At 44.5% G+C, this 24,134-nt stretch overlaps 1 protein-coding gene across 5 annotated transcripts in view; it reads right to left on the bottom strand.

The window, feature by feature from the left end:
• The window catches only part of ADARB1 (adenosine deaminase RNA specific B1), a 270,641-nt gene extending 248,054 nt beyond the window's left edge, over positions 1–22,587 (bottom strand). For 4 of the 5 annotated variants that reach the window (XM_030580007.1, XM_030580000.1, XM_030580006.1 and 1 more), the window contains exon 1: positions 22,507–22,587. The gene's annotated coding sequence lies outside the window, so the exon portion shown is untranslated. Of the gene's footprint in view, positions 1–17,813; positions 17,833–22,506 lie in introns of those variants that run through there. The other variant, XM_030580002.1, reaches the window with a different exon arrangement.
• Positions 22,588–24,134: the final 1,547 nt, after the last annotated feature.

Here is a 24,134-nt window from a genome sequence, read left to right as displayed (position 1 = left end):
GCATCATTTCTGTATCTGAAGTTAGGAATACTGACTATATATCAATTGCAAAAGTGTTGCACCTGGGGAACACCCACCAGACAAAATGCAATCAGTCTGGCTGGTTAGTCAATAAACCATTAGGGAGAACAATAGGTCTTTGAACATGCTAATCTGCCACCTTCCTGAGACACTTCCTAGGAGGGATCATTCAGTGGTTTGAACATTGACCTGCTCAACCCAGGGTTGTGAGTTCAATCCTTGAGGGGAGCCATTTAGGGATCTAGGACAAAAATTTGTGTGGGGACTGGTCCTGCTTTGAGCAGGGGTTTGGACTAGATAGCCTCCTGAGGTCCCTTCCAACCCTGATAGTCTATGATGCTGCTTTGACACTGCAGGATCATGTCACTGTGTATTAGACCCCCTGTCATAAACAGATAGTTAAGGGTTAATGTCTTTTTTACCTGTAAAGGGTTAACAAACAGGGACCCAAACACCTGACCAGAGGACCAATCAGGAAACAAGATACTTTCAAATCTGGGTGGAGGGAAGCCTTTGTTTGGGGGTTTGGGGTTTGTGTGGTGTTCTCTCTAGGTCCTGGACGGGACTGGAGGTGCAACCAAGTTTCTGCCAATCTCCCTGCTACAGTCTCTTATCTATTCAGAATAGTAAGTAAGTACAAAGGCGGTCATAGTCTTTTAACTCGTTTTTCTTTATTTGCAGATGTGTACTTGCTGGAAGTAGCTTAAATTGTGTTTCTGCTGGAGAAAGCTTCTTTCTATTGTCTATAAGCTAAAAAACTCTGTATATTTACCATCTTGATTACAGAGACAATTTTTATGTTTTTTCCTTCTTTATTAAAGTTTTCCTCTTTTTTAGAACCTAATTGATTTTTTTGGGTTATCTTTTGTAAGACTCCAGGGAAGGGAGTCTGCACTCACCAGGGAAATGGTGGGAGAAAGGAAAGGGAGGAGGGAAGAAAAACCTGCTCTCTGTGTTTATCTCTGTATCTCTCTTTGGGGAAGAAGGAAGGGGGAAGGGAACATTCCTTTCAGGTGGGGATTCAAGGAATTGAATCACGGTGGTCTCCAAGTGTACCCAGGGCGGGAAAGAGCTGGGAGAAAGAAAGACGGGGGAAGGGAAATAGTTTATTCCCCTTTGTTTTGAGACTCAAGGAATCTGGGTCTTGGGGGTTCCCAGGGAAGGGTTTGGGGGGACCAGAGGGTATCAGGCCCTGAAATTCCTGATTGGTGGCAGCGCTACAGAATCTAAGCTGGTAATTAAGCTTAGGGGAATTCATGCTAGTACCCATATTTTGGATGCTAAGGTTCAGATTTGGGAATTATACTATGACACCCCCATCTTGGCCCGCTAGTATTTTTCCACAAAAGAGGTGGAAACAAACTGGGAAACAAAGGATTTCTACCATATGTAAATCCTATTTAAGGCTGGAGAGTCAGTTAATCAAGGTCGCTTTTTTACTGGATCCCTGTCCAAGATGACTGCTAAAAACACCTAAGACTGAACTGGGGAAGAACTGGACCCAGGCTAGAAGGTGTCTGGCCTGTGAAAGGAATATCTGGAATTCTAAGCTGCAAGCAGAAGTTTGTCTTCAAGAATCTCTGCAACCTGCTTAAAACCACATTTAGGGTGAGAAATTACTATTTGTAGCCAGTTTCTTTAGTGTATTAAGCTTAGTTTGTGTGTTTGCTTTATTTGCTCAGTAATCTACTTTGATCTGTTTGCTATCCCTTATAATCACTTAAAATCAATTATTTGTAATAATAAACTTATTTTTGTTTTCTATAAACTCAGTTTGGGCAATTCATAACTTGGGGGGGTGCAAAAAGCTATGCATATCTTCCTCCACATTGATAAACAAGCCACCCATGGCCTGATACAATTAATTCTAGAGTATTTAAGGAACTAGCTGAAGCAATCTTAGAATCATTAGCAATTATCTTTGAGAACTCATGCAGGACAGGTGAGGTCCCAGGAGACTGGAGAAGGGAAAACGTAGTACTGTACCTACCTTTAATCTGGGGAACAAAGAGGACCTGGGGAATTAGAGACCTGTCAGCCTAACTTTGATAACTGAAAAAATACTGGAACAAATTACCAGTATTAAACAATCCTTTTTGTTTAATCATTAGGCATCTGGAAGATAACAAGAGTAATGAAGAGTAATTGCCAAAATGGATTTGTCAAGAACAAATCATGCCAAATCAAACTAATTTCCTTCTCTGACAGGTTTACTGGCCTAGTAGATGTAATATATATATATATATATCTTGATTTTAGTCAGGCTTTTGACACAGTCCCACATGACAGTCTCAAACAAACTAGGGAAATATGGTCTCCATAAAATTGCTATAAAGCAGTTCCACAACTGGTTGAAAGATGGTACTCAAAGAGTAGTTATCAATGGTTCGCTATCATACTAGAAGGGCATATCTAATGGGTCCTGCAGGAGTCATTTCTGGGTCTGGTACTAGTCAATATTTTTATTAATGACTTGATATTGCTGCTGGAATGGGGGTAAATGCCATCAGCTATCCTTCCAATATGAAAAATTAAAACTCATCCATGGATTCTTGTAGGAGCTTCTTTACAAACTCAGTCACCTTATGACAAGTAAGGTAATTATATGTGGACAACACCACCCGATAGTTGACAGTTCTGAGCTGAAGCTAGCAGAAGCGTAACACTTCCAAACAAGTCCAGGAGTTTAGGCTCTCTCCTTGAGTATAGTCTTGGTCTTTGGGGGCAGCTGTCACAACCAGAGGGCCAGGAAGCAGGTGTGTGAAAATACTCAAAACCAAACTGAGGCAGCTGGTATTGCCAGCTTGCTTGGATATAGGTGGAATCAATGCTATTGTCTGCCCTGGGCGTTTATACTGGCTCCAGCAAGCCAATATCAAGTGGCATGGCCAGTCTCTCTAGTACTGAAGAGTGGAGAATTTTAGAAGACAGTGGGGGTTCTTCTGCACTACCTCAATAAGGATTTCTAAAGTGTCAGGCAACCTAGCGAGTAGATCCAGAAAAGTTCTGTAATCATCAGGATGGGATAGTGCAGAAAGACTATGACTTCATCAGACGATGAAGAGGAAATTGCAGAACTCATTCCAGTTGCTGTCTGTTGGTGCTCCTCATCAGATGGCTGCTGATGAGACTCAGTATGTGACCCCTGGAGCAGATGAAGTTGCTACACCCTAACATACTTTACTGGAGGTGGAGACCAGGTTCTGAAGTGGGCAGTCACAATAAGCTTTGTGAGTTGTAGTCTCCATGGGGCCTAATATGGCCAAGCCAAGGTATCATAGATAAAAGGAGCTGGGGGTGAGTACCAAGAAATCTGATCCTCTAAATCCCATGTCTGCGGTGATGGTAAGATACCAAGAATCCCTACCAGAGGTATAGAGGTCATAAACAGAGTGGGGTTCTGGAGAGCACTCAGGCAAATTCTTTCCATTATGTTCTGAAGCTGAGAAGTAGAAGTAGCAAAGGCAGCTTTTACATGGGCCCCAGGACGCGGCACAGGAGTTCCTTTTCTGAGCTGCAGAGGTACTCAACTGAAGTCAGGCTAGTGGCCAGTATTGAGGGGGGTGACTCAGAAGTGCTGATACCTTGAGATCGCTTGGTATCATGAACCTTGCTGCCATAAGCAACATGTGGGAAACTGACAGCACTAGTAAATAGGGTGACCAGACAGCAAATGTGAAAAATCAGGACAAGGGGTGGAGGATAATAGGAGCCTACATAAGAAAGACCCAAAAATCGGGACTGTCCCTATAAAATCGGGACATCTGGTCACCCTACTAATAGAGGGTGCTGAAGACATCAGTACTGAAAACGCTCATGCCAGTACCAAAAGCCTCAAACTGTGGTTCAAAAGGTGGAGGCTGCATGAAGCTGCTTCTTCACCAGCACCATAAGAGTCTTTCAGGGTGCCAAAGGGACTCATCCCTCAGACAAGGGAGAATGAAGTAACTTATGTCTCTTTTCTTAGTTGGTCCTGTTGTGACAACTGGTCCTCAAATTTACCTGGATCATGACCTCAACTGTAAAAAGTATGTAAAAGTTCATAACCTATAACAACAAATGTTGATGTGGAAAGGTACAAAAGGGAGACAAAATAACTGAACTGGTCTAAACAAAGAGGCAAGTTGATATGATTCAAGGACTGTGTTGAAATCACGCTTGTTAAAAACAGCAGATGTGGAACCAGAAGTTATTGATCCAAAATTGGTATGTCCAATATTAGGCCTAACTGGTGGATAAAATAATGGGTCCTTAAAAGAAACATTTTGTGGGGAAATTTTAAGAAGAACAGACAAACAGGAAGGCTACTGAAGTGAACTTCACAATCATGTCTGCCTTCACTCCCACTGTTTCCTGGGACCTTCGTTGCCTCGATCCTGAAAAATGTCCTGACCAGAACATGCCAGAGGGAAGGACCCACATGATAGTCACCCGTTCCAGATATAGCTGAATCTCAAACACCACCTGAGATAATTATGGCCCTCTTTGATACCGTTTAAGAGACTGTCACACAACAGAGGGGTTCTCCTTCTAAAAACTAGCCACAGCTAAAGAGAAAGAGAACAAGCAATGTTAAAATGAAGCCCTATTTCATATTTTACATTTCAAAAGCTATTTTTCCCTCTCTTCTGTATCTGTAATAAAAGGTTAAAAAGATTTGTAATGGTGTGTTTGATACTGTGATAAGCAGGCTGGGGTCACTGTATATCAAACCCCAGACCATGTTTAACACTGTTTAACTTTGGATGTGACTTAAAATTAAAAAGGTCATAGAGCCGCTTTAAAACTAAGGGGCTGGGGGAAAGGCAACAGGTGTGGAGGAACACATAGTTTGAATAGAGACATCCCTTAGGAGAGGATCTATTAATGCAGAGTCTCTATGTTCTAGTAAGGAGGACAGGATGGAAGATAAAATACTGATAGGATCGGATGAGAAACAGTCAAATGAAAAAGGAGTCCCATTCAATTACATCACAAAATGGCAGACAGCTGAAAAGTGACAATTTTTTAATTGCTTATATACAAACGCTAGAAGTCTAAATAATAAGATGGGTGAACTAGAGTACCTCATATTAAACAAGGATATTGACATAATAGGCATCACAGAAACTTGGCAAATGAGTATAATCAATGGGACACAGTAACATCGGGGTATACAATATATCAGAAGGACCGAATAGGTTGTGCTGGTGTGGGAGTGGCACTAAATGTGAAAGAAAGCAGAGAGTCAAATGAAGTAAAAATCTTAAATGAACCAAACTCTACCATATAATCTCTATGGATAGTAATTCCATACTTCAACAGTAAGAATATAGCAGCAGGGATATACTACCGACCACCTGACCAGGATGGAGATAGTGACTGTGAAATACTCAGAGATTAGAGAGGCTATGAAAATAAACTCAATAATACTAGGAGATTTCAATTATCCCCATACGGACTGGGAACATGTCACCTCAGGATAGCATGCAAAGATGAAGTTTCTTGACACCTTAAAATGACTGCTTCTTGGAGCAGCTAATCCTGGAACCCACAAGTGGAGCACATGATCTGGTCCAAAAGACTGCATATGACTGGACTGCTTGGTAATAGTGACCATACGATAATTAAATGTAAACATCCGTACAGCAGGGAAAACTCCACAGCAGCCCAACACTGTAGCATTTAATTTCAGAAAGGGGGACTACACAAAAATGAGGAAATTAGTGAAACAGAAATTAAAAAGTACAGTGCCAAAAGTGAAATCCCTGCAATCTCCATGGAAACTTTTTGAAGACACCATAATAGAGGCTCAATTTAAATGTACACCCCAAATTAAAACCCCCTCAAAAGGGAGGTCCTGGAGGGTCTGTTAGACCACATATGGGAGCTCTGATGCCTACAGCCAGGGGCTCCCCCTCATGACCACCGCTGAAACCATGGTGCAGACGGCCCGATCAGCCACGTCCAGGGCTGCCTGTAGCAACACCCTCACAATCAGTTTGCCCTCCCCTCCACCAATGCAGAAAACTCTGCCCTAGACTCTTGTGGTGGAAGCTCTTAGATTTAGACACAGTTCCGCAGGAGTTAAAGCTGTATCTACTGAGGACTGCCTGGTGGTTTGAGATTTGAAGCTGGAGACCCCAGTAGAGTAAATTTTCCTCCCAAGGAGGTCCAACTTTTTTGCGTCACGGTTTTTGGGTGATGGGCCTAGTGTCCTTGGCATGCCCGCTCATTTACCACCACTACCACTAGGGAATCTGGCATGGGGAAGTGGGTGTAAAAATATTAAAACCCCATAGAGGGAACAAAATACTTTCTCTGTCCTCTTCACTGTCAGTGGCAGGGGTTTGCCACAGCATCTTGGTGGTCTCCTGTATAGTCTTTATGACCAGTAGGGCAACCTGAGAGGGGCCTCAGGGGGACAGGATGTCCACCATGGGATTTGATGTCTCTGCGACCTGCTCAACTTGGATGCCTAGGTTCTGGGCCACCCTGCTTAGGAGCTCTTGGAGGACCCTATTGTCCTCCACTGCAGGAGCCATGGAGGTTCCAGCCACTGCCTCGTCTGGTGAAGATGAGGATGAGGCACTGACTGGGACTGGCTCTTGTTCCTGGCCTTTGGTACTGGGCAGATGGCGTGATGCCGGATCTTCCGACAGAGCAACCGGTGCAGCAGGGGGCGACTGGGCCTATGCCGAGGCGTATGGAGGAGGCATGCAGGATTCTGAAGCCACCAACGCTGATCTCCTAGACTGGGACCCCTGGCTTTGGTAGAATGCCCAGGGAATCCAAAAAGGCCACTGGGTTGGAGCCTGCCATTGCACAAGCCACAGCATTGGGTGGAATTGCTGCCTCTCCCTGTCCGACCTGGAGTGTCTGCGCGCCGGTTTATGTCTGCTTCACTTGGACCAAAAGGAATCCACCTCCAACTCTGATTGGGAGGACTCACTGTAGGACGACCATGGGGGAGCAGTGCCCACCGGTTCCAGGAGCGTGGGGACCAATGTGGCTCCCCTGCCTGTCTGCTGCTAGAAGGTGCCAGTAACCGGCGCTGAGGGGATGGCAACCTCCGCATACATCACTGGCTTGCCTCAGGACAGCACCGAAGGTCTCATGGGTGCCACTGCTGCGGAGCTCAGTGCCGTCTCACCTACCTGGAGATGACAGTGCTGCAAAGGCAATGAGATCTCTGGCCACCACAAACGTCTCCGGTGTGATGGCAACTCCAACACCTGCTCGCAACCTTCCCAGAGAGGGGAGTCTTGGAGGCCTGGACTCAACTGGTCCCTTGGTGGGGCAGGAGTCGATGGAGTCCGACTAGGCGGTGCCATGCTTACGTGGCCCAAAACAGGTCTCAGTGTGCCGGAGTCTTTCCGTGCCGGCATAGGTGAGCGCCCTCATCATGCTTCTTCTTTTTGTGAGGCATGGGAGACTGGGAACAGTGCCGCGCATTGCCATGCACGGAACCCCTGTGCAGGGAACTCTCTCAGTGCCAAGGGTGTCTGAGTCCTTCCTCGATGCTGAAACTTCTCTCGTCAACACAGGAGCATTACGTACTGAGGTGCTCGGCATCAGCTCGGCTGACCCCAGGTCTGAGTGGGGATGGAGGGCAGCTTCCATGAGGAATAATGTTCAACCGTTGATCTCTCTCCTTTTGGGTCCTGGGGCGAAATCCCCTGCAGAGTTTACAACAGTCTTTTTGATGCACTTCCCCCAGGCACTTTAAGCAGGAAGTGTGGGGGTCACTCCTGGGCATAGGTTTCACTCACTGCACATGGTTTAAACCCCGGGGACCAAGGAGTACCCCTAAACAATATCCTATAAAAATCTAACTATACACTAACCACTACTATTACTAACTACTAATTTAACTAGTTATAGGAGAAGTCTGAAGACTGCTAAAGAGAGAAGCTTACTGAAGCAAGAGAGAACAAGCATCCCAGCTAACTATCACAGGCAGTAAGAAGTAACTGAAGTGGTGGCAGGTCAGCAGTGCCCTATATTCAGCACCATGGAGGCGTGACTCCAGGGGACACCTGAACTGACCCAATAGGTACTGCTAGGGGAAAGAGCTTCCGGCTGCTGTACATGTGGCATACACACACACACTTAATTGGAATCGACATGAGCAATCCCTCGAAAAAGAACAGAGCAGTTTTCATTTAAGTGCTCTGGGGAGCTCTCGCTCCATTGCCAGCTGCCAGATCTCCACTACTAAAAAGACCTCCTTGTTTTTTTTCTGTCCTCAGGTCCTAGTCATCAGCTGAGAGAGTTAGGAGAGGGCACCACTTTGGAAAAGAGCATAGAAATAGGTCACCTTCAGAGGGACTCAAGTATCAGAGGGGTAGCAGTGTTAGTATGGATCTGTAAAAGCAGCAAAGAATCCTGTGGCACCTTATAGATGCATGCATGCATCTGACGAAGTGGGTATTCACCCACGAAAGCTCATGCTCCAAAACGTCTGTTAGTCTATAAGGTGCCACAGGATTCTTTGCTGCTTTTACAGAGGGACTGTTATATTAACTTAGATTAAATAAATGGGCTAAAGATGTTAACATAAGAGTTTCACAGGTTGACTGGTGCCTTGTGAAGAAATACTTCCTTTTGTTTGTTTTAAACATGCTGCCAATTCATTTCATTTGGTGACCCCTAGCTCATGTGTTCTGAGGAGTAAACAACACTTCCTTATTTATTTTCTCCACACTAGTCATGACCTCTATCGTATCCCACCTTAGTCACCTCTTTTCTACTCCTTACTAGGTCAGCGAAGACATCACTTTCAGAAGTGCAGTCACATGGGTCTAACTCCCACCCCTGAAAAGAGGGTAGGGAGCTGCGTTAAGCAATGTCTTCCAGTGTTGCCAATGTTATGTTTGCAATGCATTGCAAAGTAAGGCTCAATATGATAGCTCTTAAAAGGGATTAGAGGACATCAGCACTAATCTTAAGGTTTTTTTAAAAAATGAATGGTGCAAAGTAATCTCCATTACTGTACAAAATGGGAAAGTGTAAGTATTTAGGGACTAATCTCATTCTCCAATACACAGAATACTTTGTAAAAACAGTTACTGAAGTTATTTTTTACAGCTCTATTCTATTATACACAGAAGATATGTCCAAACATACATTCTTTCCCACTCATCCCTGTGGCAATTTGGTGGTAGCTCAATCGGTTGCCACTGTTTCCGGCAGCACTTTGGCAGAGGGTGCCCAGTCCTTGTTCCGGACGCTGCGGGGCCCTCTTAGGCGCAGGACCCAATTCCAGGGAATCGGGGGATCACACTAAAGCCGGCCCTGGTTCTGAGGGTCCTCTACTTAGTCCAGCTCTTAATGATTTCACTGGATAGCAGGGAAACTCTGTGCTGCTGTCTCTTTGGAGCTCAATCAATAAAAGTATTCAAGAATGCACTTATTACTAAGTCTCATACTGCACATGGATTAAAAAGACAATGTCAAGTTTAAACGCTTTTTATTTACTTACCTATTTTACTAATAATTTTAACCTGTGCAACTTGAAATCTAAGTTTTATGACTTTTCACTACTTATAGTATTTACTTTTGCATTTCGATTAGCTTGCACAATTGAGACTAACCAATTTAACTTATGTAAACTTAGTTCACTTGTTGACTCACACACACTAGTCATGCATTTTTTTAATTTAAACAAATAATTTCCCTTACAGTTTTGCAAAAGACATTTTCCCAATCCATTTTTTAATCATGCAAACTGCAGTTTTGTAAAAGCTTGTTATTACTTAGCTTAAATGTGGACCCAATATTATTTTTAAATGTGGTTCCAGAAAATCCTAATGAAAATATTCACTCTACATGCTCCAGTTAATCTTCGTGTGAACAGCTTCTAAATGAGCAGAGCTGGCTGGACAGCCTTTTGAGTGAGAGATTATACAAGATCCAATCAGTCGTGTAGCAGAAAGATTGTCTTTCATATTAGATCCTACAAACTCAATACTTTAGATAGAAGAAAAGTTTCATTAGAGAAAAATGCAAAATAAACAGACTCTACAAAAATTACATTTTGGGCCAAACAAAAAGCTTTTACAAAACAAACTGAAATGTAACTGATTTCAAAAAATTCATGAAAAGTCTTGTCTTCAATAATCATTTCCTTTCAATTTGCAATCCAAACACTGCAGCATTATGCCAGCAGAGAGAATTAATAAATAAAGTTTACTAGAAATGGACCAAAATTTTCATGTGTAAAGTTAGGATTCTGAATATTTAAAACAGTAGAACCTCAAAAATACGAACACCCGAGTTACAGACTTACTGGTCTACCAGACACCCTAAATCAGGCAGCAGTGCAGACCAAAAAAAAAAGAAGCAAATACTGTACTGCCTTGGGGCTTCAGACACTACAGGGGGGAGGGAGGTATCAGGGCTTCGGGCTGAGGCGGGGGGCTCGGGGCTTCTGATGCTCGGGATCTCTGGGGTTCAGGGCTTTAGACCAAGGGGAGCACTGGAGCTCAGGGTTTCAGCCCGGAGGGGGGGGAAGGTTGCACTAAGAGAGAGCACCTGTTTCAGCCCGAGCACTCCCCTCATAGCTAAAACTCTGATCCCGGCGCCACTCCCCCCAGCTGAAACCGGAAGAAGAGCTGCAGGGCTGAAGTCCCCCCTCAGGTCTAAAGTCCTGAGCCCTGGTGCTCCCTTAGCCCCCTCCAGAAGCCCTGGCGGCCCCTAGGGTCAGAAGCCCCAAACCCCTCCCATCCTGAGCCCTGACACCCACCCCAACCCTGCGGCTACAGCCCCAACTCCCAAGTGGCTGAAGTTCATAACATTTTGTTCAGAGTTACAGACCATTTCAGAGTTACGGACAACCTCCATTCCCAAGGTGTCTGTAACTCTGAGGTTCTACTGTACCTGAAATTGGCCTCATTTTGAGATGCTTTATTGCAGGTCCAACTGAACTCAGCAGGAATGGGAGCTGCAGGCTCTCAGCACCTCAGCAAAAACTTACTTAAATAAGAGCCTAAATTTGGAAGCAGAGACACAACAATGCCTGTAATTAAGGTTGCGTATAAAGCTTTCCATTTTAAACCCATTTTCAGTTGCTTATAACTAAGGCTATGAGTTTGTCACAGAATCTGTGACTTTCCATGACTTCTGCAGTGGATAGCGAAGCTGGTCTGTGGGCCGCCTGAGCAGCCCCCAGGCTAGCTGCACCGGCTGCTGCTGGGGCAGTCTCGGGCCACCACACCTCCCTCCCCCAACAGCAGCAAGAGTTTGGGTGTGTGAGGGGGCTCAGGGCTGGGGCTTGGGAAGGGGTGAGGGCTCTGGACAGTGCTTATCTCGGGGGAGCTCCACAGAAGCAGCAACATCCCTTGGCTCCAAGCAGAGGCACGACCAGGGGCTCTGCACACTGCCTCTACCTGCAGGAACTGCCCCTGTGGTTCCTGGTCAATGAGGGCTGTGGAGCTGGCGCTTAGGGCAGAGGCTGCACACAGAGCTGCCTGCCCACGTCTACACCTAGGAGCAGAGGGAGAGGGATGATGCCACTCCCGGGGAGGCATGAAGCCAGGTAAGAAGCCTGCCAGTCCCACCACCCCACACACCTTCCCCCAAGATTTAGTCAGGGGTATATAGTACTAGTTATGGACAGGTCACAGACCATGAATTTTTGCCTATTGCCTGTGATCTGTCCATGACTTTTACTAAAAATACCTGTAACTAAAACACATAACTGTCAAACGGCATGAGCAGAAGTTTTCCATGCTTGGTGTCTGCCTCAGATGAGATATTTCCCCCCACCCTTTTGCTCAAGCTTAAATCAGTTCAGCCCTTTGCAAAAATTAGGTAGGCAAAGTTACATGAATATAGTGAAAAATAAAAATCAGATAGAAAATTTAACAACTCTAGTGTATCTGTGGTTGGAGTAAGTAGCTGAAATTTGGAAGGATTGTCCTGAAGTCAGAGAGATGCCATTTACTTTCCCTGTAAAAGTCTATCCAGATCTGACCTAGTTATAAACCACAGAAAATTGTTCTCACAACTTCAAGACTTTCAAAACAAAAAAGCACAAACCTGTGTGAAATTCCGAGTTGGACACTGCAATTGGTCCCCAAACTCATTACCCATTTTCCACTCACTCTTAAAGTATTCAGATTCTGATTATTCCTATTATCCCTTCCTGAATGAGTGCACTGAGGACATACCTGAATTTTATCAATGTTCCTAAAAATATCAGATCCAAACTCTCAGCTCATTCCAACCCACGTCCCTTTAGAGAAATGAAAGGACAAAGCTGACTGTTGTATTGAGAAATTCCTTGAAAAGAATGACCTTAGAATGGACCACTCCAGAAAGGACGAAAGGCATAAACATAATTTCCCTAAAACAACAGGAAAAAAAGTCATTACATGGTTGTTAATCCCCAAAATACATTCAACTTTTTTGCCAAAGCCCCTCAGCATAGAAAAATCATAACTCAAGTGGCAGAAGCAGGATCGCTGAAGGAATTTTTGTAGACCAGATCATAAAGTTCTCTAAAGCGGAACTTCAATCCTCATCCATCTTTTTGCAAACAGCTCTGATCCATAGTATCTCTGCTCCAAGCCTCAGCTCTTGCTCTTTCCCTGTTTCAGGAAACACAAACTACTTCATACATGGGCTATCAAAATTCCACTAGATAAGGACAATTCATCCTGATTAAACTCGGCAGGATTCAAAACTGGTGACAGACAGGAAAAAGCCTCTACAGTTCATTATCAAAGCTTTAAGACATCCACTCCCCATAATTGTTAATGTTACATCTTTGAGAATGAGGCTTTTTTTGAAAAATAAGCTTACCAAATCAAGTTCTCAGCCTGTTTCAGAAGCAGACTGTGGTCTCATAGTTACGGATAGCATAACTAAATGTAACAATGCCTCTATTTTGGTAATCTCTGGGGAATGAACTCAGGCCCTCTAGATGTAGAAGCATGAACCTCTACCACACGACCTGAAGAATCTGATCTCTTGTCTTAGTTAACATGTAAACTATGTTAGCATGCGTTACAGTTCCCCTAGTCTCAAAGACGGTGTGGTAAAGTAGATAAAAATTTGCTCTGTTAAATTAGGAACTGGGGTTCTGTTCCCAGCTGTGTCTGTAGTGACCTTGTGCAAGCTCTTAGCTATCTTATCTCTGAAATAGGCTAATTACAGTTATACCCACCAGACAGCAGCTTGAGCCATATACTCGTAAGGGTATACAAAAATATTAACATCAGTCCATGGAAGAACTAGGACGAGAACTCATGATTTCTGGGCTTGCAGGGAATTGTTGGAGAAGTTTCTCTCTTCTGGTTGTTTCCCAAAATTGTGATGGCGAAAGCGTCTCACCATGGCAAGACTGTCTACAGCAGAGGTTACATCATATTACTCATCATAAAAAACACAAAAGTTTGCAACAGTACATAAGTAACATTCCAAAAATATCAACTGTCATTCAAGACATGACTGTTTATGTAAAAGATTCATTACACAGGAGGTCTGCATAATTTTAGAGGTAGCTAGCACTACAAGCGAGCGCTAGATAAACAATTAGTTTTAAAAAGGTATTTCATCATTAATTATTCTAAACATGTTCTGCTTCCCAAACGTTGGCCTGCTTCCATCCCCAAAAGTGTAGCCAGCTCCCATACTGACACAGCAGCCTGTCACATGACACATTTTAACATCTACAGTAGAACTCAGAGTTATGAACACCTCAGGAATGGAGGTTGCTAGTTATGAACATTTCAGAGTTACGTAGTCTCAATAAAACGTTCTGGTTGTTCTTTCAAAAGTTTACAACTGAACAAGGACTTAATACAGCTTTGAAACTTTACTATGCAGAAGAAAACTGCAGTTTTTAACCATCTTAATTGAAAGGAAACCAGCACAGAAACTGTTTCCTTACTTTATCAAATCTTTTTTCTTTAATAGTTTATGTTTAACACAGTACTGTACTGTATTTGCTCATTTTGGGGGGAGGTCGGGGTTCTCTGCTGCTGCCTGCTTGCATATTTCTGGTTCCAAATAAGGTGTGTAGTTGACCAATCAGTTCATAACTCTGAGGTTGTACTGTAGATCAGTCTACTGATCGAAGAAGAAGCAAGGTTATAGGGGGCCAAACAGCATGACAAACGTGTTACTATGTTTTCAAGTAAGCAAAATTGTACCACATACTTAACTCAAACCATTAGGTCCTGTTTACACTATGAAAAATGGAATCCTTTAATCACTACTGGTAAAACTAAGGGCTTGTCTACACTATCTGCCAGCTCAGCAGGCAGCAATCGATCCAGCAGGGGTCGATTTATCGTGTCTAGTATAAACACGATAATCGACCGCTGAGCACTCTCCCATCGACTCCAGTACTCCACCAGAATGAGAAGCGCAAGCAGAGTCAATAGGAGAGCTTCAGCTGTCAACTTACCACAGTGAAGACACCGTGGTAAGTAGATATAAGTACCTCAACTTCAGCAACACTATTCACATAGCTGAAGTTGCGTATCTTAGATCGAATCCACATTATAATGTAGACAAGCCCTCAATCAGGGGTAGTAGTAGACATTGCTCAGGCATTTTTACCACTATGTCATCTATCCCCTGCCCAGAACCGCCCCCAAGCCTCATCTCTATGCTTCTTCAGTAGCCTCAAATCTAACAGAGAAATTCCAACATGGTGCATGCTAGGTGCATCACGTTGGCTCTGGTGCTAGTTGAGCCTTCAAAGTTGCTAGCAGAAAAATAAAAAGACTAGCTTAGAATCATGTGTGTGAAATGTCTCTTATCTTTGCTATTTAGCACCTAGCTGAAGAGCTAATGGAAAGCACAGCTCAAACAACAGTTTTGCTTTTAAAGACTTCATCCAACTTTATGACTAACACTGCTCAAAACGACACACATCTATTTTATGCTTGTAACAAGTTTAAGATGACATGGTTCTTTCACTTATAGCACTCAGCTGAATGAAAAATGTGGTCTGGATGAAAGCTGGAAACATGTAGGAAAGTATAGTGATCAGTAGGTTTCTGGTATAGGATGGTGTTTATGTTACCATTGCTTATTAACACTGTAGTGTATAGGAAGTGGATCTCTTGTGTGGACTGGTCCAGGCTGAGGCTGATGAGGCTGAATAGTATCTCTGATAATGTCATGGCAAACCTGGTGGCTGAACTTTGTGACTTTGTCCTCACCCACAACTATTTCAGATTTGAGGACAATTTATACCTTCAAATCAGAGGGACTGCTATGGGTACCCGCATGGCCCCACAGTATGCCAACATCTTTATGGCTGACTTAGAACAAAGCTTCCTCAACTCTCATCCCCTATGACCCCTACTCTACATGCGCTACACTGATGATATATTTATCTTCTGTACCCATGGGAAGGAGGCCCTTGAGGAATTCCACCAGGATTTCAACAATTTCCACCCCACCATCAACCTCAGCCTAGACCAGTCCACACAAGAGATCCACTTCCTAGACACTTCAGTGCTAATAAGTGATGGTCACATAAACACCACCCTGTACAGGAAACCTACTGACCGCTATACTTACATACATGCCTCCAGCTTCCATTCTGACCACATCACACGATCCACTGTCTGCAGCCAAGCTCTAAGATACAACTGCATTTGCTCCAATCCCTCAGAGACAAACACCTACAGGATCTTTATCAAGCATTCTTAAAACTACAATACCCACCTGATGAAGTTAAGAAACAGATTGACAGAGCCTGAAGGGTACCCAGAAGTCACCTATTACAAGACAGGCCCAACAAAGAAAGTAACAGAATGCCACTAGCCGTCACCTACAGCCCCCAACTGGAACCTCTCCAGCGCATCATCAAGGATCTACAACCTATCCTGAAGGACGATCCCTTACTCTCACCGACATTGGGAGATAGCCAGTCCTCGCTTACAGACAGCCCCCCAACCTGAAGCAAATACTCACGAGCAACTGCACACCACGCAATAAAAACACTAACCCAGGAACCAGACTTCGTTGCCAACTCTGTCCACATATCTATTCAAGGGACCTAACCACATCAGCCACACCATCAGGGGTTTGTTCACCTGCACATCTACCAGCATGATATATGCCATCATGTGCCAGCAATTCCTCTCTCCCATGTACATTGACCAAACCGGACAGTCTCTACGCAAAAGAATAAATGGACACAAATCTGACATCAAGAATTATAACATTCAAAAACCAGTAGGAGAACACTTCAATCTCCCTGGTCACTCAATAACAGACTTAATAGTGGCAATTCTTCAACAAAAAAATTCAAAAACAGACTCCAACATGAAACTGCAGAACTGGAATTAATTTGCAAACTGGACACCATCAAATTAGGCCTGAATAAAAACTGGGTGAGAGTGGATGGGTCATTACAAAAACTAATTTTACCATACTAATTTCCCCCTACTGTTACTCAAACCTTCTTGTAAACTGTTTGAAATGGGCCACCCGCATTATCACTACAGAAGTGATTTTTCCTCCCTTGTTATTCTACTGTTAATTGAATTGTCTCCTTAGACTAACCCCCCACTTGCTAAGGCAACTCCCATCTTTTCATGTACTATATTACACACACATACACACACACACCTGCTACTGTATTTTCCACTCCATGCATCTGATGAAGTGGGTTCTAGCCCACGAAAGCTTATACCCAAATAAATGTGTTAGTCTCTAAGGTGCCACAAGAACTCCTTCTTGTTTTTGCTGATAAAGACTAACACGGCTACCACTCTGAAACCAATCTAAAAAGGGTGTAGGATGCATGCAGCTACAAAGTACTGTGGGATTAGGAACCTGAAAGCAAACAGCAGATCTTTTGGGGGCTGTACGTGGGGGGGAAAGGTTGAAAAACCCTGATATATTTTAGCTTTGTTCTTGCCATGTAATTTAAAAAAAAATATCAAGAGATGCTCAGGGATGGAAATAGAAGTTCAGATATATGCAAAAATGATGAAATAAATGTTAATAAGAGACCCTGAGCTAGCTACTACATTTATTCCCTTGCCCCAATGGAAAGTGATTTGTTCCTAATTACATATATTTAAACACCACTTACAGCAACATTGTGAGGAATTCCACAAAAAATATTGTTTTGATTCAGTATCGGATACCATCACAAGGGCAGTTTTGACTTCAAACCTTTAAAACATTTCCTATCATCTAAAACTGGTCTGGAGAAAAAGCAGCGTCAAACAATTAGTTTTTATCTGCAACAATAATTAAGAGAGAACTGAAAAGCCAAATGGGTATACTGCTTATGTTAACTTACTTTAGCTACGGTTCAAAGATTTTTAAATATAAAAAACCCTTTAACAAACAGATTTTCCCCAATTTAAAATGTAACAGCTTGGCCTGTCAAAAAAAAAAATGAAGCCAATTTAAAATTCAACTAGACCCAACCAAATACTCCAGAAATAATGAAACCTAAGTGTACACAGGCCAAAGAAACAGATGGTAAACCCATGTTAGGAAGATCAATGTAGCTTGTTTTAACCAATCAGAGAACAAAGCAAGATGCCATTCCACCTCAAAGAGCAGCCATGGTGCTCTTTATTCGACAGTAATTACTCTATAAACACATACACTTCTCCTCTTCAAAAGAAAACAATACCAAACAGGAGTCCAAGATATTAAAAATGAAATTTTGAAGACTAGGTAGAAATTATTAGTAGAAATGGATACAGCAATTCAGAACCTCTCTAGCAATAGCTCTCCCGATAGCATCAAGTCTGAAAAACTGACAGGGAATAGATCTCAGCTAGTCGCACAGCAACTGACTCCAAAAAGTTATTAAAATATACCTTCTATGAAGTGAATGGTTCAAGGATCAGCAACTGTTCATAGAACTTTGCACCTCTAAGTCAGCGGTTCACATCCAGACGAGACCAGTACTTATGAGTTATCTAATGATCAGGGTGAAGTAACATAAAAACAACTTTTTTTAAATCATTGATTTAATTGAGGCTGAACCTTTTAAAAACTAATTTATAATTAACTAAGCATATAAAGACATACTACTGAGGTGTATCTTATTTGAATTTATTGGGCTGCCACAAGAAAAAAAAAATACTTACAGCTGAAGCCCTGATCTTGCAAACATTTAAGCAGATATGTAATTTTACTCACATGATTAGCCCCATTGATTTCAATGGGGCTACTGATGTGCTTAAAGTTAAATACCTGTATCTTCCTAACATTCAGTGCATAGCAGGCTAAAATTGTATTTTTATTAAAAACTTCTTAGTGGCATCGAATCTTTGTTAAATCAAAATAAAAGTACAACAGTGCTAACAATGAAAATTTTAGTTTTTCAATAAATCAACAGTTATTGTGAACTACTTCTCATAAAGAGGCCAACATTTTCAAATAACAGAATATTTAAGAACCTAAAGGGGGACTTTTCTGAAGAACTAAAACTAGTAGAACAAGGCCCACTGACTTCAAACTCAGATGAACCAGCATAGCTTGGATGAAGCAATTCAACTTTCTTCATTTATAGAAGCCTGATATCAGCAGGCGACGCTGACTGAAAACACTGCATGGGTTATTTTCTTCACTATTTTGCAATTGGAGGGCTAGCTCAGTGGTTTGAGCACTGGCCTGCTAAACCCAGGATTGTGAGTTCAATCTTGAGGGGGCCATTTGGGGATCAGTCCTGCTTTGAGCAGGGGGTTGGATTAGATGATCTCTTGAGGTCCCTTCCAACCCTAATAATCTATGACTCTATTATAACTATGTTAATGAGGCCCTGGACTTTTCTTTTCCAGCATAATGAATATTTTAAATGTGATACCTCCATGTAAAATATGAAATTCTAGGGAACCAAAGTACAAAGCTCAGTTTTGCAATTTAAAACTAAAAAATGGGAAGAAAGTAAATAAATATGCAAATAAAAATTTGCTTTCATTTAATAATAGAAGCAAACAATTTTTAAATTAAAAATGGGATGCTTTTAAATTCTTTTTCATCAGGCCAGATTGGTATTTATTAAACATTTTGAGTAAGGCCTCTTGCTGATGTCTAAGGGTTTGTCTACACTTAACAGAAGATCAACAAGCAGTGATCGATGCATTTGTGGTCAATTTTGCAGGTCTACTGAAGACCCACTAAATCAATCGCAGATCGCTCCCCCATCGACTCCTGTACTCCACCAGATAGAGAAGAGTAGAGGGAGTTGACAGCAGAGAGTCTCCCATCAACATTGCGTAGTGTGGTCCCTGCAGTAAGTAGACCTAAGCTACATTGATCTGAGTTATGCTATTCACGTAACTCGAATTGCGTAGATTAGATCAAATATCCCCTGTAGTGTAGACAAGGCCTAAGAGGGCAATCAATGAATGTCCAAGATGACTAATTTGCCCTCTGCACCATAAGTGTTCCTAGAAATCTCTAGAACAGAATTACAACGCAAGCTGGACAGAATGGGAAAGTTTGTTTTGCATCTGCCATACTTATTCTGCAAAGAAACAGAACACTTTACTGTCTAGTAATAGCTGGTATTTGTTAAGTGTTACAACCAGCTCCATACATTTCACTCTTCCTATCCCAAGAAGCTTACAAGCTAACCTTTTCAAGTCCACTATATTTACTTTGAAAACATGGTTGTTCAGAACATAAAACTTTACTGTAAGGGTGTAAAAAAGAGCAATTACATTAAGCACATTAAGCAATTAATAACTGTAGAATACTACCATGTATATTAGGTAGGACTACAAATACAACTCACTGTAAATGTTAACATACCAGCATAATTCATTTCTTTAACCACAAAATTTCAGAAATCAAATGAAAAGAATTAATAAGCTGATGCTAGTTAGAATAGATTTTATTCTCCTTTTTAGTAAGGAGTGTCCTTGAGGTTTGTAGACTATAATTTGTAATATATAAAGTAAATCTATGCAGCTGGAAGTCAACATGCAGCAGCCTGCTGGTGGCACACTTCAGTTATCCTGAAACATCACAAATTCAGAGCACTCATTGTGACAATAAATTCCCAATGCAGACTTGTGAAGTTAGTTCTAAAAAAACATACTTAACAGTAATAAAAAGACTTCCTTTTCCTCCTTCGCCACGGTACTTTGTTGGGTTATTTAATTTTCTCCAAAGATTTTAGAAATACAGTTTCTTACATTAGCTGACATTCAAACCACATAGTAAACCTTGAATTTGTAGCACTAAACTATTTTACAATTTTAAGATTATAGAACTGGAAAAGTAGAAACTTAAAGGTTCTTTGACCATTAGGTATGCAAAAGTATAATTAAGCATTTAGGTACAACTATCTCATAGACTAGAATCACAGCATAGTGGCGCAGTGGAAGCATGCTGGGCCCATAACCTAGAGGTCAATGGATTGAAACCATCAGCTGCTACGCATGCGCTTGTTTCTCAATCCTTGAGGGGGCCACATAGGGATCTAGGGCAAAAATTTGTCTGGGGATTGGTCCTGCTTTGAGCAGGGCATTGGACTAGATGACCTCCTGGGATCCCTTCCAACCCTAATATTCTATGATCTCAGCCACTAGGAGAATATATAGTGGTTAATAACTAAAATGTTGTGATACTCTCACCCCTTTTGGGCCACTCCAAAAGAAACATTGTATACCCCAATGGAATTCTGAAATTACAAGTCATTTAAGGAATTTATTTAATTTAGTCCAATGCTCAAATACCTTAATCACATTTGAAATTGCACAGCATAAATCTTCTTGGTAGTCCCGGTTTTCAGTTCTGTAATTAGTTAAACCACATGCCCCATCACCAACTTCTCTACAGGGCATTGTGCTTCTCTTTACATCACTACTGTCTGCTGGTTGAGATGTATGTCTCTGTCTGCATCTTCTTCAGTCAGCCCCTCCATCCCTCTCTAATTGTTGTTCTTTACAGACAGAATCCCTCAATTCTATTAGTTTTTTGAACTTGAGTTTGCTAGAATACCACCACTTTGAGGGCTTGTCTACACCATGCAGCTTTTAGCAACACGGCTGTGTCAACACAGCTTTGTCGCTAAAACTCAGCACGTGTAAATGCTCTTTTTTGGTACTTTGTCGGCACTTTTGCCAACAAAATACTTCTAGCCTCGCGAGCAGCACTAGCTTTGTCAGAAGGATATTGCTCCTGCCAACAAAGCCACGTTCACACTGCCACTTGCGTCGGCAAAACTTTTGTCTTTCACATGGAGGGTGGGCTTTTTTAAGTACCCGTGAAAGAAAAAAGTTCTGTCAACAACTTTGCAGCGTAGACAAGCCCTGAGCAACTACTGCCTATGCACAAACAACTTTAAATAAATCTACAGTTAGGGAATGCGAGATCCCACTCCTGAAAAAAATACATTTTAAAGTGGAAGCCCCTCACCATACCCACTCCTTAAGACCATTGCAGTGTGGAAGATTAAGCATGAAAATATTGTACTCACACATCAATGAACTACATTTAAAGATCAGATTATCCTGGTCAGTTTTTATAGTATTTCATCAACTTTTTTGAAGGATAAATTTCAAAAGGTAATTTTAGTGAACATGGAATGCTTTAAACCCATTTTGATCCTTTGTATTTAAATCAGTGTTACAAATGTGAATGAATGATACTATTTTCCAATCCCAAAACAGAGCCAGTGGTATGTTTGCATGTTAGGCTCCTAAACTGCCTTTTAAGTTAAGTATCAAGAAACCAAATCCAAACTGTAGCTTCAGCGATTGATATGTTTAGTGGAGAGAAGTGAGTATAGTTACAGAACTGATTTTAAAGGCAATTACCTATGACATAAATTGCGAGAACTAATACAAGTCGAGTTTAACTAGCATAGCACAAAAACAGATGGGAGGACTTTTAGGTGGCTAGAAATGGACACTCTGACCAGTCCTCAGTGCATCTGCCTGCAGCCACAGGCCAGCTCGCTAGCTAGAGGGACAGCTCTAACACCAGTCAGTCACCATCAGGCCTAAAGCCCCAATCTCCTTCGAAGTGCCTACGGAGAGAGAGACCCAGAGCAGACAGCGCCACCCCAAAGGGCAGCCCAGCGAGCTGGACCCTCCAGCGAACTGGCTCTATGTATTGAGCAATTCGCAGCCTCTCCCTCCCCAGATATGCCAGGGATGCAGGCGGCTTCCTCCGCCGCGCAGTCACCCCAGCTAGTCCCGCTCCCCAAACCAGCGCCCTGCGGCCGGGAGCGGTGGGGTAGGCGGGCTGCAGCGGGGTCTGGAGGTCAGCGCAGAGCCCCCCGCCCCGGCTGGCCCCGTCCCCTCAGTGCCACGGGAAGCGAGACCTCGCCCTGCAGCGGGGCCGGCCCGCACCTGCAGCCGCGCGGCTCCCCGCGCCGCCCCCGGCCCGCAGAGCCCCCCGCGCCCGGCCCCCGGGGACACCCGCTCCCCGCCGGAGCTCCCCTCAGCGCCCGCGGGGGCGGCCCGGGACGGAGCGTCAGGACCTGGACAGGTCCCGGCGGGGCGGGGCGGGGCCGAGAGAGCAGCGGCGAGCCCCGCCAGGGCCGCCCCTCACCTGGCCGCGGCTCCTCGGGCTACCGGCGGGCGGCGGCAGCCTCGCGCTCCCCTCAGCCGACACGGAGCTCAGGCCGACCGGCCCCGCGCGCACGCGCGCTGCTCCACAGCCCGGCAGGCGCGAGCCCGCCAACGCGCCGGTTGCGCGTTCACGCGCCAGCCTCAGACTCCGCGCGCCACGCGGGGCCGCCGGCCAATTGGGCAGCAGGAGGCACGGACGGGGGGGAGGGCCCTGGCGCGCGTGCGGCCTAAGGGCCGGAGTCAGAGGAAGGAACCCGGCCGCTGATTGGTGGTAGGCACGGAGCCGTGCACGCGCCTCTTTTCCCCTCCTTCCCTCCCTCCCCCGGCTGCGAGGATCTGCAGAGTGGCTCGGGAGCGCGGGGCGCGTGCCCTAGCGCGAGCCTGAAGGGGGTGGGGGCGGCAGGTGCAGGGGCGGCGGGGCGCTCGGGCTGGTGCAGCTCGCGGCAGGTCCCTGCCCTGCTGCCCGCCCGCGGCTCCGGGGCCCCCTTGCGGGCTGGGGTCGGGGGTCCGCAGGGAGCCGCAGCCCCCCCGCGGGGTCATGTCCTGGGTCGCTGCTCGGCCGGGTAGTGCAGGGCCCCCCGGAGCGGGGTTCGTGCTGTGCATTTCCCTGCCGTTTTTCTGAGCGCTCCTACGTGCCGTTCCGGGGGCCTGAAACGGTCGCTTGCATTGTGTGCGTGATTGCCACGGTGCCGTGGCATTGCCTCCCGGGTTGCTGCAAACTGACGGGGCCTCCCGTTCGTTTACCCCTAGTCTGTGACTGCTGTGGTATGAAATAGCTGTGCTGCAGGTTTGACACCGCTTACTCCAACTTTCCTTAGCAGGTACAGCTTTTTCACTAGTCCCAGGAATAGTCATAGCATTTAAGGCCAGCAGGGACCATAAGATCACCTGGTCTGAGCGCCTGTATGCTACAGGTTGTCACAGATATCACTCAGCACCAGCCCACTACACCACTAACTGAAATTGGAACAAGGAATAACAGGCCACAAGAGGCTAAAGAATTATGTGCCACACGGACTAAATAGGAGAGACCTAGCCCCTTGCATTAGCAGGGAGATGATTAAAGAGAGAGACACCCACCTAAACTTGGCAAGTGACCCACCCCCACCCCACAGAGGAAGTTGGAAACCCCCCACGGTCACTGGCAATCTGACCTGGGGGAAAAGTCCTTCCTGACCCTATGTATCAGACCTTGAGCATGGGAACAAGAACCAACCAGCTAAGCACCTGACAGAGAGAATGCTTGGTACAGTTGTAACACTGACAGACCCCAGTCATGGCAGGCAGGATTGAATCGGAGACCTCTGGAGCCAGTAGCGTAGCTGGTGGCGTTCAGCGGAAGCAGCCGCTTCCCCTCAGAGCTGCAGGTGCGGAAATGACGCCTGCTGGCTGGCGCTGCCGGCCACACAGCCAGAGGAGCCGCGGGGCAGCAGCAGCAGCCCGGTGTGGAAGCAGTGGCTGCTAGCCGGCGCTACCACCCACACGGCCAGAGGAGCTGTGGGGCGGCAGCCTGGCTCGGAAGCGACGCCTGCTGGCTGGCGCTGCCGGCCACACAGCTGGAGGAGCCGCGAGGTGGCAGCCTGGTGCGGAAGTGGTGTCTGACAGTCA

This window comes from Gopherus evgoodei, chromosome 11, assembly GCF_007399415.2.
Source record: "Gopherus evgoodei ecotype Sinaloan lineage chromosome 11, rGopEvg1_v1.p, whole genome shotgun sequence".
NCBI lineage: Eukaryota > Metazoa > Chordata > Testudines > Testudinidae > Gopherus > Gopherus evgoodei.
Note: the sequence above shows the minus strand (reverse complement) of the source record. Positions and strands in the feature narration are given on the sequence as shown.